A 12,325-nucleotide genomic window follows, 5' to 3' on the forward strand; every position below is an offset into this window, starting at 1 on the left:
ATGTTATTCTTCATGCACTGCAACTAATTCATATGGTTGAAAGACCGCCTTTCGCGATCAGCTGTTAAGCGAGTCACGTGGTCTGCCTTACGGCCTGTATTAGATCCCGATGGCAGTGCTTAGACAGACATTCTTAAAACCAGACTCATTGTTGGCAGACACGTCTCCAGCTCAGTGTGAAATCAGATTTTGAACTGGCGTGATTGTGAATGTGATTGTTTCCGAAGTGTCCAGTACAATATTATTCTTGACCTACTTCATTCAATTTTGAGGAAATATGCCGCGTAAAACACCACACGTACAAAAGTTTAGAGATGTGAAAAAAAAAAAAAAAAGAATATGTGTTGAAAGATTGAGTGGAAGAAGTTGCCAGTGATAGTTCGAAAGCTCGATGATTTAAGGTGATATTGAATGCAAAATATTCAGATTTTGCCTAAGAAGTGATAAACACTTTCCATAATTTAATCTATATTTTTATAAAATTCTCCAGTTCCTAAAGCTGTATAGTTTGTATTTTAAATATGGAAGTGATGTGTTAAGAAAAATCTGGAGTTTTTCAAGTACAGTTTAGCGGTTTTTTTTAAGCTTGTGCAGCGGTAAATGGAATTCTGAGTTGGCAACACTAATCGGAAGATTCGAGTCGAAACAAGTATTAGCAGGGCACGTAAACACGTGTGTATTTGGTGTGTAATATATCAAATGGTAGTTATGCTATGTATATTTTAGATACGAAAGTATGTGGTAACTTCTCCATGTTACTCTTCTTACGAGGTCGAGTTTACAGAACCCAGAAATTTAAGTCTTTATGGCAATGGTAAAGTTTAGCGGTCCCTGCTTAGGTCGTTATTGCACGCATGCAAGTACAACGGGATTCAAAAGCACTGCCATAATAAAATAAGTCTGACGGTTTTATGCGTTGCTTACGAGATTATACAAGCTGGCGCATAGAGCTTGAAAAACGAGTCTGAAGTGGTTCCCTCGTAATGCCAATTCCGCCGCTCGGAGCGCTGTTCTGCCCTATATGTTCATAACAGAACACTTAAAAGACATTGACATTTGGGACATTTAAAGGACTCACCATTGCTTATTAAATGCTTCGTACAATATTTTATGGACAATAGACGTAATTTCCAAACTTCTACTCCTCAATTATATTACAATAAAAGGCTGTCATTCTTGATATTAAAACATATTACATATAAACTGAGGGACTGTCTGCTCTGTACTTCAGTTCATACACCAAACATTTCCGGAAATAAATTAACTTGACATCTCACATATACGCACTATAGCCTACCCTTTTCACCTAATATTATTAATATTGTTATTAAATAAGATATTGCAACTAATTAAGGTACTGCATTATCTTTAATTTCCTTAAATTCATAATTACGCATTTGCAAGAAGGCCTAACTTTTCCCTCTCTTTTTAAAAAAAATACGGACGTCACAATAACTGAGAAGTATAATTATTGCGCGATTTTTTCTTGCAGTGGTGAAAACATTTCTATAGGCCTACTGATTAATCTATTGAGCATAGTAATAGTAAACGCTGTAGTATTTTAGTCCTTGTACGCCTACTTAGCTCTTGTAAAACGAAATTTTCACTTTCACTTTCAACGGAACACTCACTTATATTCAGTTCTTGTATCTTGCAGTAAATTATCCATTTGTGATCATCTTTCCAATATAACCTCCCATTGAAACGACCATTTAAAATCATGAGCTAGAATTTATTATTTTAAAAACATTTCCACGTACATACTGTTATAATTGTTATGAACCACAATACAAAAGACAACATTGTGAAATTGGATTAATTTACCAAGATCAACATCAATACCGGTAGTATAAAATCACATATAGGCCTAGGCTATATTATTTCATTACTTTATGGTAATAATTAGAAGAATTAATTTTGAAGAATTTACAAATATGCTGAAATAATTTATGACACCTCTTATAGAAATGTAAAAATATGTATGTACATTTTGAAACAATGAGTATAGCACCACTTGAAAATGTTGAGCATTTTAACAGTAACTTGTAAATTGTTCCATCACGTTGTCTATAGTGTTCATTTATTGTAGCACTTTTAGAACGAACGTGGTTCACATAAAATGAATGAATGAATACATAAGAAGAAATGACGATGGAATGAGTCGAACACATACAGTTTTCTTTAATTTTTAGCAAATGATGAAGTTGAATATATACTGTTACTTCATATCCTAACATAAGTAGAGTTGCTACCATAGATGTAACACCTGAAATGAATATAAAATAAATTAATGTATTGGTAATGATACAAGAATAAAAAGAAATTAGGCTAGACATAACCTCACAAAATTACAAACACATGCTAAAACAAAAAAAAACTTTACGTATCCGTATATAATAAAACTAGATATTCCAGATATAATTTGTTTCACACGATAACCACCTCAGCCTATTTCGGCAGCAGCCATTATTAGTTACAGTTTGAGGTGCATTACCTAATCTCATACTAACCTTGTTAAGTTCTCTAACCTAATTCACTGATAATTACGTAACAATACACAGGTCTAAAATACAGACAAATACACATTAATTACCTAATAAGTACAGTATGAAGATAATTAATTACTTTTGTCGGTATTTTTTAAAAGAGAAAGGGAAAACAGTAACAACATTATCTTCAATGTTTACATCACGTCGTTCACATTTTCATTAGGCCTATATCAGTAATGCTTGGTAAGTGAAACAATGCATGAAATTATTTTACTTTTCGGGTCACATCATTCGAGAGTCGGAAAATGCAATTCGCCACTTTTAACATAGCATTGCTTGTTATATGAGAGAACTTTGACATTTACCTTAACCTATAAAGATACGACCTGTTGGTACCGAGTTCTTCACATAGCAAAACACAGACAATTTTCGAATATAACTTAGCTGAACAAACTTCAAATAACACTGTAATATGCTTGGCATATTTATAATATTCGTACTCAATCAGTAATGCACAATTAATCGAACTACTTTCACGATGCACAATGCTTTGTAATGGTACTATTCATCATTTCATAGGGCAGAGAGGCGAACCTAGCGGCAGAAATTGTCATGACTCACAGAGACCTACTCTCGATCATGCTATGCGCCAGCTCGTGTAATTCCGTAAGCAACGGTTTTATGTATGCAATTGACGGCGTAGTTTACGAAGCCGATACTAGTGGCGTAAAAAGCGCAATTATATTAATTTGTCTATGATTATATTTACACAATGAACGTATGTCACTTTAACCTCTCCTTTAAATGTCAGTCGACGGTTCGAACTCCGAAATGAAATTATTCTTTATTATAGGTATATAAAAAGCGCAATTATATTAATTGTCTATGAATATATTTACACAATGAACGTCTGTGTAGTTATTGTGTCCATTGAAAATCTAACCTATAATGTTGCATGTCAAAAGTTCTGCTGCATTGAAAATATTTTATCTTAACCAGGCGTTTAATATGAAGTTATAAATTTGAAGGTGAATATTAAAAGATAAACGTATCATTTTGAATATCCGAGTACTTTTGAAGGAACACCCAGAATAGGGAGTTAAAAAATTGAATAGGTCTTATATGTGTACCTTCCAAGAGTTATACCACTATTTTGTTTAAAAAGTGTCGCCGTGATTTTCTTTTAATTTGATTGGTTATAGTTGTTATTTGTTCTAGAATTTTCGTTAATTTTGAATGGATAATGACGTTATCAGTTGTTCTTGGTTGTTTGACGTGAGTGGTGTTATGTTGTGTCTGATGGCTAAAGCTATTGAAAGTTTGTCATTTTATGATTTTCTTTCGCTTTGATTGGTTATAGTTGTAATTTATTCTAGAATTTTCACTAATTTTTAATGGATAATGATGTTGTCAGTTGTTCCTGGTTGTTTGACGTGAGTGATGTTACATTGTAGATTTGTCTGCATTTGTCGAATGCGCATCATCATGCTTACGAAAAGGCACTTTTCAGTGCCAATGATTTATTTTGTGTGCACAAGGTTGGAACTTTGAAGTAAGAGGGAAAGGAAGGAATCCGTGTTCTGAAATTATTTATTAAATTTTGTGTCGATTTTGGTTTAGTTCTTTCGCTGGTGATTAAGGATTGTGTTGAATGTTGAGGAGAAAACTGTTTTTTCTGTGGTTTAAAGAAATTACTTACTGAATTTTCTGTAGATGTTAAGGTGTAATAAGTGTTCGAAGAGAATTTCATTTAGTGTAAAGACGTGGTTTATTTATGCAAAGGTGACTGTACGACGAAGTGTTGGTTTAGTTCTTTGTTGCCTGCATGGTTTAAGGTTAGATTGCCTTAAAGCCTGCGTCATTTATACTGGAAGTGAAGTGGTTGTCGATGAAGACGTCAATGAGAATTGAATTTTATTTGATAAGGTGATAAATTATTATGTTTTTTTTGTGTGTTTTTGTGATTTTTGGGGGTAAAGTGCGGACGAAAACTACCAGAAAAGTACTACCAACTACGACGTTCGAATGCCACGAAACGCCAAAAAAAATCAAAGGCGAAAAATTAAATATATTTTCATTTTTTGGAGGGCATCTTGGTGTTTGTAAGTATTACTCCTGATCACATGTATATAACAGATTGGCCATCCCCATGTTAAAAACGGTAACATAAAGAAGAGAACAACCACCAAGATCGATTAGTAACGACCGCTAGATAGAAGTATAGTTGCTCCATGCAATTCAAATGAGAGTCTTCTTCTACTGTCGTTAAATGGCAGCATAGTGAAAGTTGTTGCCTTCAAAGCCCGTAAGAGTGATCAATCTGTTATGTGATCTGGGGTAATACATCAACTATTCACACTAATTTAACTTAATTGTAGAACTCATCACAAATTTGTAACAGTTTTCTATGCTATTTCCAACAACGAATGATAGGCCTACCGTCATTCGTTTATCCGAAAATCTTTACAGTAATTTTAAATTTGGATATTTGGCTTTTCTATAGCACGCAACACTGAAACTTCCAACTTGCATTTTTCTAAGTTCAACAGTGCGGAAATCTGTGACAGATTAGGTTAGTGTTTTCATATGCCTTCCATATACGAATCTGTGCCAGGTTAGCTTTGGTTATTTTAGGTTTTTTTAATATGCTTTACATATACGAATCTGCAACAGGTTAGGTTTGGTTAATTTAGGCTTTTGTATGCTTTGCATATACTAAGTGAAGTGAAATATGCATTTCGCGTTCATTTTGAAGTATTCTACCTTTTTATTTCACATGTTAAATAATCATTTTTAAGTTATGGAATGACACACAACCAAATAGATCACATCTTGATAGATAAACAAAAACATACTAGTATAGTAGACATTTGAACTTTCAGGGGGGGCAGACTGTAATTCTGACCATTATTTGGTGATTGGAGGATTAAGAGAAAGACTATCAGTAGCCAAGCGAGTAGAGCTACAAGCTAATATTAGCAGACTCAATATTCTGAAATTAAAGGACGAGGAAAGTAAGCAACATTATCTGGTCGAAATTTCAAATAGGTTTGCCGTATTAGCAACGTCCGACGGAGATGAAGAGTTAGATGTCGATAACGTGTGGGAGAATATCCGAGATAATATCAAAATTGCAGCTGAGCAGAGCATAGGTTATCATAAAACTAAGAAAAGGAAACCATGGTTTGATGATTGTTCCAGTGTAGTAGATAGAAGGAAACAGGCAAAATTGAAATTCTTACAGGACCCAATTGAGGAGAATAGAGATAATTATTTCAATGAAAGACGGGAAGCAAGTCGTACACTTAGGAATAAAAAGAGAGATTACTTGAAGGAAAAACTGAATGAGGTAGAAACAAATAGTAAGAATAAAAACATTCGAGATTTATATAAGGGTATAAAGGAATTTAAAAATGGATATCAGGCAAAGGTAAACGTGATCAAGGATGAGAATGGTGACTTGCTTGCAGACAGTCCTGAATAGATGGAAAAACTATTTTGGACAATTACCAAATATACATAGGCCAAATAGAAATGATCGGGACGAAATTCAAATACAAACTGCTGAGCCATTTATACCCGAACCCACACTTTCTGAAGTCAAAATTGCGATAGAAAATCTGAAAAAGTACAAGTCTCCAGATATTGATCAAATTCCAGCAGAATTACTACAAGAGGGTGGAAGGGCATTATCTAGCGAAATTTATAAGCTTGTACTTGCAATTTGGGAAAAGGAAATTGTACCAGACCAATGGAAGGAGTCCATAATCGTACCTATTTTTAAGAAAGGGGACAAGACTAACTGTAATAACTTTCGAGGAATATCACTTTTGTTGACATCCTATAAAATTTTGTCGAATATCCTTTTGAGAAGATTAACTCTATATGTAGATGAAATTATTGGGGATCATCAATGTGGTTTTAGGCGTAATAGATCAACTATTGATCAGATTTTTTGTATTCGACAGATATTGGAGAAAAAATGGGAGTATAAGGGTACAGTACACCAGTTATTCATAGATTTCAAAAAGGCATATGACTCGGTTAAGAGGGAAGTTTTATATAATATTCTTGTTGAATTTGATATTCCCAAGAAACTAGTTCGATTAATTAAAATGTGTCTTAGTGAAACGTACAGCAGAGTCCGTATAGGTCAGTTTCTGTCTGATGCTTTTCCAATTCACTGCGGGCTAAAGCAAGGAGATGCACTATCGCCTTTACTTTTTAACTTTGCTCTAGAATATGCCATTAGGAAAGTTCAGGATAACAGAGAGGGTTTGGAATTGAATGGGTTACATCGCTTCTTGTCTATGCAGATGACGTGAATATGTTAGGAGAAAATCCACAAACGATTAGGGAAAACATGGAAATTCTACTTGAAGCAAGTAAAGCGATAGGTTTGGAAGTAAATTCCGAAAAGACTAAGTATATGATTATGTCTCATGATCAGAATATTGTACGAAATGGAACTATAAAAATTGGAGATATATCCTTTGAAGAGGTGGAAAAATTCAAATATCTTGGAGCAACAGTAACAAATATAAATGGCACTCGGGAGGAAAAGGAAATTAAACACAGAATAAATATGGGAAATGCCTGTTACTATTTGGTTGGGAAGCTTATGTCATCTAATCTGCTGTCAAAAAATCTGAAAGTTAGAATTTATAACACAGTTATATTACCGGTTGTTCTGTATGGATGTGAAACTTGGACTCTGACTTTGTGGAAGGAACAGAGATGAAGGGTGTTTGAGAATAAGGTTCTTAGGAAAATATTTGGGGCTAAGAGGGATTAAGTTACAGGAGAATGGAGAAAGTTACACAACACAGAACTGCACGCATTGGTATTCTTCACCTGACATTATTAGGAACATTAAATCCAGACATTTGCGATGGGCAGGGCATGTAGCACGTATGGAACATTTTCTTTCTTCACACCAGAAGAAATTGAGAAACTGAGTGTGTTGAAGATAACAACGCCATTGTCATTCAATTCTATTGGTCATCCATTGAAGTGTGGGCTTTATGATCCCGCACTGGGTAAGTATGCACATTAGACTGTTAGGTATGAAACACAGTAAAAGCATGAAATGTGTGTAACTTACAGCCATCAGATTGAGTCGTCTACAGTTTGTAGAGATTTATATTCAAGGGTGCGGTGTAATTACATATTCCAATATAGTACTGGGGCCAGCCCATCACCTTGTTTTAATTTAATCCTTGGTTCACTTGAAAAATAAAGTTCCACATTCTCCTTGAATATTCACACATGAGACAGTTTCTGTCATTGTTTCATTTAGCTTGACTTTTCAGGAATTTGAAATTGTTGTAAGATTTTATTAATCTGGGTTCTGTTAATTGAGTCATAAGCTTTGTTGGAAGTGCACGAAAATCTGAAATAGATCCATACATCCTTCTCAGAATTTTTCCATTATCAATTTCACTGTGTTGACCAATTTTTCTTAAATCCTGCTTGTTATTCCCCTATGATCGTCTTGCATATGATTCGAGTCTCATTCTCAGGATGCTCGTAAAAACTTTAGGAACAGGGATGTACCCCTATAGTTGCCACAGTTGAGCTTATCGCCTTTTGGTAGATTGGACACATTATTTCTCCCAGTCTGTGGTAATTTGTTCTATGTTTCATATTTTAACTACCAAACTATGCAAAATATTCAGGAGGTCTGTTCCTCCGTATTTCTGAGGGAATTTCATTATATCCTGAAGCCTTATTATTTTTTAGTGCTGATAACTACTTTCTGTAGTTCTTCTGTAGTAGGCCTAGGTAGTTTCTCTGGATTTTCTACATTTCCTTCTTCTATCTCAATACTATGTGTTATTAGAGGGGCTGCTAAGACACATTCCAGACTAGTATAATTCATAAGCTTTTGAAGTATTCAATCCTTCTGTTTTTTATTTTTTCTTTGTCACCTATCAAATTACTTGCCTTTACTTTTGCAAAGATTTGCACGTGTTTTAAATTCTTCTTTCGTCATTTTGATTTCTTTAGAGGTTAGTAGGCCTATGTGTTTCTTATTTTTAGATTCTCATTAATTTTTTGTTGTACTCAAAAAGCTGTTAAAATCTACGCAGGTACATTACTTCCGTCCTGTATATTTTTGTATAATTTTGTTTACTTGTTCCAAATTTCAAAGCAACAATTGAATACCCCCCCCCCCCCCCGAGTAAGGTTATATGACTCATTGTTTCCCTACGTACTTATACCCTTATTCCAGTGTGGAGGTATTCAATTATGATATATGATCTGTGGAACACAATACAATTCCTTAAAATTAAAAATAAGAACCATATTCCACTTTTCTTGGCAACTCAGTGCATATTCAGATGCAATTTTAGGGGATCCAGTTTCAATACGTAGTGAAGAATTGAAGATTTAAGTTTTTTCCATAGGGACCGGATGTGTTTTGTTTTTATCTTGGTTACAATATGTGGAAGAGTGTAATATATAATACAATAAAATTCACTTGTATTCGTTTTCTAGACTTAATAAAATGTTCTCAGATCTTATAGATAGTCTAGTAGTGGGGTTGCCACTTAACAAGCATTATTAACATAAGAAATGCATTTTTTTTATGTTGCAGGGCCTGTAAGTGATAGCAGCGACCCGTGCATGACTTGTTCGAACAATGTGTACAAATGTCCTGGACACATTGGACATATAGAACTACCTCTTCCAGTAATTAATTCATTGTTTCATAAAGTAATCTATAATATTCTCAAGTTGGCATGCTTGAATTGCCATAACTTCCGAATTAAAGGTGAGTAATGGACTTGGAGTCTTGTCTTCTTTCTTAGTAATTTCGAATTCAGACATTGTTCTCTAGGAGGGGAGAATGAGTAAATCCGCGGAGGGAAGGGAGAAACTATGCTTTATAAAGCAAAATATATCTAATGGCTCTATTAAAAAATTTACATAAACTCAGAACAACAAAACTTTCACTAGTGTTTTAAATGTATACGTACAACATGCTGTTAAAACCATACATATAAATTAATCATTCAACAGTAAGTTAACATGGGTGCACCCATTTGAAATATATTTCTGAAAAAGCTCGTAAAAGATTCTCTCTTCTGAAAAAACTAGCAGGAAAGAAATGGGGATGCTCTAGGAATACTTTGAACACTACATACAAAATATTTATAAAGCCAGTGCTGATGTACTGTGGAGAAATTTTAATTACTTCACCTTTCATAAACGAAATAGAATATGTTCAAAAGCAAGCTTTCAGGCTCATTACTGGGGGAATCAAAACAACTCCAATAGATTCTGTGAGATTCCTCACTAATACTAACAGCATCAAAATGACAATAGAAGAAAAACCACTGATTCAATATGAAAAATTTAATCAGATTACCATAAAACAATTGGCATTCATACAGTCCTCTCTGTAGATTAAAAACTCAAAGTTTCATATCCAAGATTCAAGAATTAAAACAGAAAATCAACATCCCGAATTTAAAAGAAAACTTACAAATTAAACCAAATCCTTTAACTCTGTTAAATATAGAGTATGAGCTAAATTTAACAGAAGAAGTACTGAAATCAGAAGTAAACACTGAAATAATGAAATAATTGTCTTTACAGACAATACCCTCTACAAAACTGGCTTCATTTATACACCGACGGATCCTTGATCTCCAGGGAACAAAGTGCCGGTGCAGGTGTTACGTGCTGTCTCTTCTCACTTTATAGATCTCTTGGATATGGAACAACAAGTTTTGTTGGAGAAACATTGCAATAAGTGAAAGTCTCAGGAATCTTCTATGCCACATCAATAAATTAAAAATTGCAGTTACATTGTCAGATTCCAAAGCAGCTATTCTATCAATAGTCTCTAGACACACACCTTAATTTCAAACAGCAATTGAATTCTTTTCTGTAGTTTTTGAAGTTGTTGGATCATTTTGTGACATTCTTTAATTTGGATTGACATCATTTTATATTAATTTATTGCATATAATGCTGCTTTAGAATCAGAGAGAATGACAGCATTTTGAAATGTATCTATTCTGTACAGTAGGTGTTCGAGTGACATATGAATAGCCATTATTTCCGCATCAAAATTTGTTGTATGATGTCCTGCTAGTTGAATAACGCACACGTAATTCCTGATCCTGAGTTGTTATCGATAGCAGACCCATCTGTGTAGATATGTAACCATTCTTCTGGTGGGTATCTATTGTTCACAGCTTCTAATGACAGTGCTTTTAGTACAGGTTTGGAAGTTTCAGATTTTGTAACTGGTTCTTCTAAATCTAGTTGAATGTTAATTGGTTCGAAGGTTAGAGGGTTTTCTCTGCTTAAAATGTTTTCTTTAGATTTAGGGAGATTCAATTCTGTTTTTATTTCCATGACTTTGGACAGGAAACTTGTTTGTGTTTTCAACTTGGTTGGTTGTAACAGTCTTTTTTCCCATTTTGTTGTTGTTAACCGTAGCATTTTTTCATGGTGTGTCAGTGCCTGCTCCTCTAGAGTGAGATATATTGGAGGGTTCTGGGTTAGGGCTTGCATTGCCGTGATTGGGGTTGATTTTACTGCACCAGTTATTAGTCGCAGGGCCTGATTTTGGCATACTTCTAGTCGATTCAGGTTGAAATTATTTGCTGTAATTAATACCTCCGCATTGTAGAGAAGTATTGGCTTGATGAATGTTTTGTACGTGATGTTCAAAGTCTGCCGATTACTACCCCACTTGGCTTCAGCTAATCTCTTTAAAATTGGAAGTCTTTTTGTTGATTTATTTACTACTGCTTCAATATGATTTCTCCAAGATAATTTTGCAATGGATACGTGCACATTGTGGAATTGCTGGTTATGAAACTGCTGACTTTCTTGCCAAAAAAGGATCCAATTTAATTCAGAATACAAATACAAGCCTACCTTTTACATCCATCAAAAGACTAATTAAAAATAAATATAAAATCAAGCAAAACCAAGCACTATGTACCAAAGCCAAAGATAAAAAAATGGAGCATTTTAATAAAAAAACCAGAAATTATTCCAGGAATCCCACGTAAATCTGCAGTAGCAAAATTCAGACTGCTTACAGAACACAATTATTTGGCCAAACACTTGAATAAAATAGGAATTTACACAAATCCAAATTGCCCTCTATGCAACAAAGAAGAAGAAATGACTGAAGATGATCTCATAACCTGTGAAGCTCTACCTGATGGATCCACCACAGAGAAATATTGGAGAGCAAGAACGCTAATGGCTTCGTTGCCAAAGCCCGGCATTAGATAACAACAACAACAACATAATTTGAAACAGCAGAAATAACTAAAATGCTCTCTCATTTAATATCACTCAATAAAAGAATTGTATTCCAATGGATACCATCCCATTGTGGAATCCTGGGAAATGAGAATGCGGATGCTTTAGCAAAGGAGGGCAGCACTGCTACTTACAGACCTGTTACTAAATCTACGTATTACTCTGTGGAAAGATTTATTAAATCCACATATTTAGTCCACACCTGTGGAGTAATGGTCAGCGTGTCTGGCTGCGAAACCAGATGGCCCGGTTCGAATCCCAGTCAGGGCAAATTACCTGGTTGAGGTTTTTTCCGAGGTTTTCCCTCAACCCAATACGAGCAAATGCTGGGTAACTTTCGGTGCTGGACCCCGGACTCATTTCACCGGCATTATCACCTTCATATCATTCAGATGCTAAATAACCTAGATGTTGATACAGCATCGTAAAATAACCCAATAAAATAAAATAAATCTACATACTTAGACTTCAACAAACAAAATTTGATAACACAATCTCAAGGGAAAAAATGGAGACTTCAGCAAACAAAACTTGATAAC

At 34.5% G+C, this 12,325-nt stretch overlaps 1 long non-coding RNA gene and 1 pseudogene across 1 annotated transcript; one reads left to right on the top strand and one right to left on the bottom strand.

Annotated features, from left to right (window-relative positions):
- Nucleotides 1-1,711: 1,711 nt before the first annotated feature.
- LOC138715448 (uncharacterized) lies at nucleotides 1,712-3,173 on the bottom strand. Its single transcript, XR_011336350.1, has 2 exons — nucleotides 2,855-3,173; nucleotides 1,712-2,266 (listed from the first exon to the last, which is right to left on the bottom strand). It is a non-coding gene; the product is annotated as an uncharacterized lncRNA (long non-coding RNA).
- Nucleotides 3,174-7,380: 4,207 nt separating this feature from the next.
- LOC138715753 (DNA-directed RNA polymerase I subunit RPA1-like) overlaps nucleotides 7,381-12,325 on the top strand; it is a 144,753-nt pseudogene continuing 139,808 nt past the window's right edge.

Source organism: Periplaneta americana, chromosome 15 (assembly GCF_040183065.1).
Source record: "Periplaneta americana isolate PAMFEO1 chromosome 15, P.americana_PAMFEO1_priV1, whole genome shotgun sequence".
Classification (NCBI taxonomy): domain Eukaryota; kingdom Metazoa; phylum Arthropoda; class Insecta; order Blattodea; family Blattidae; genus Periplaneta; species Periplaneta americana.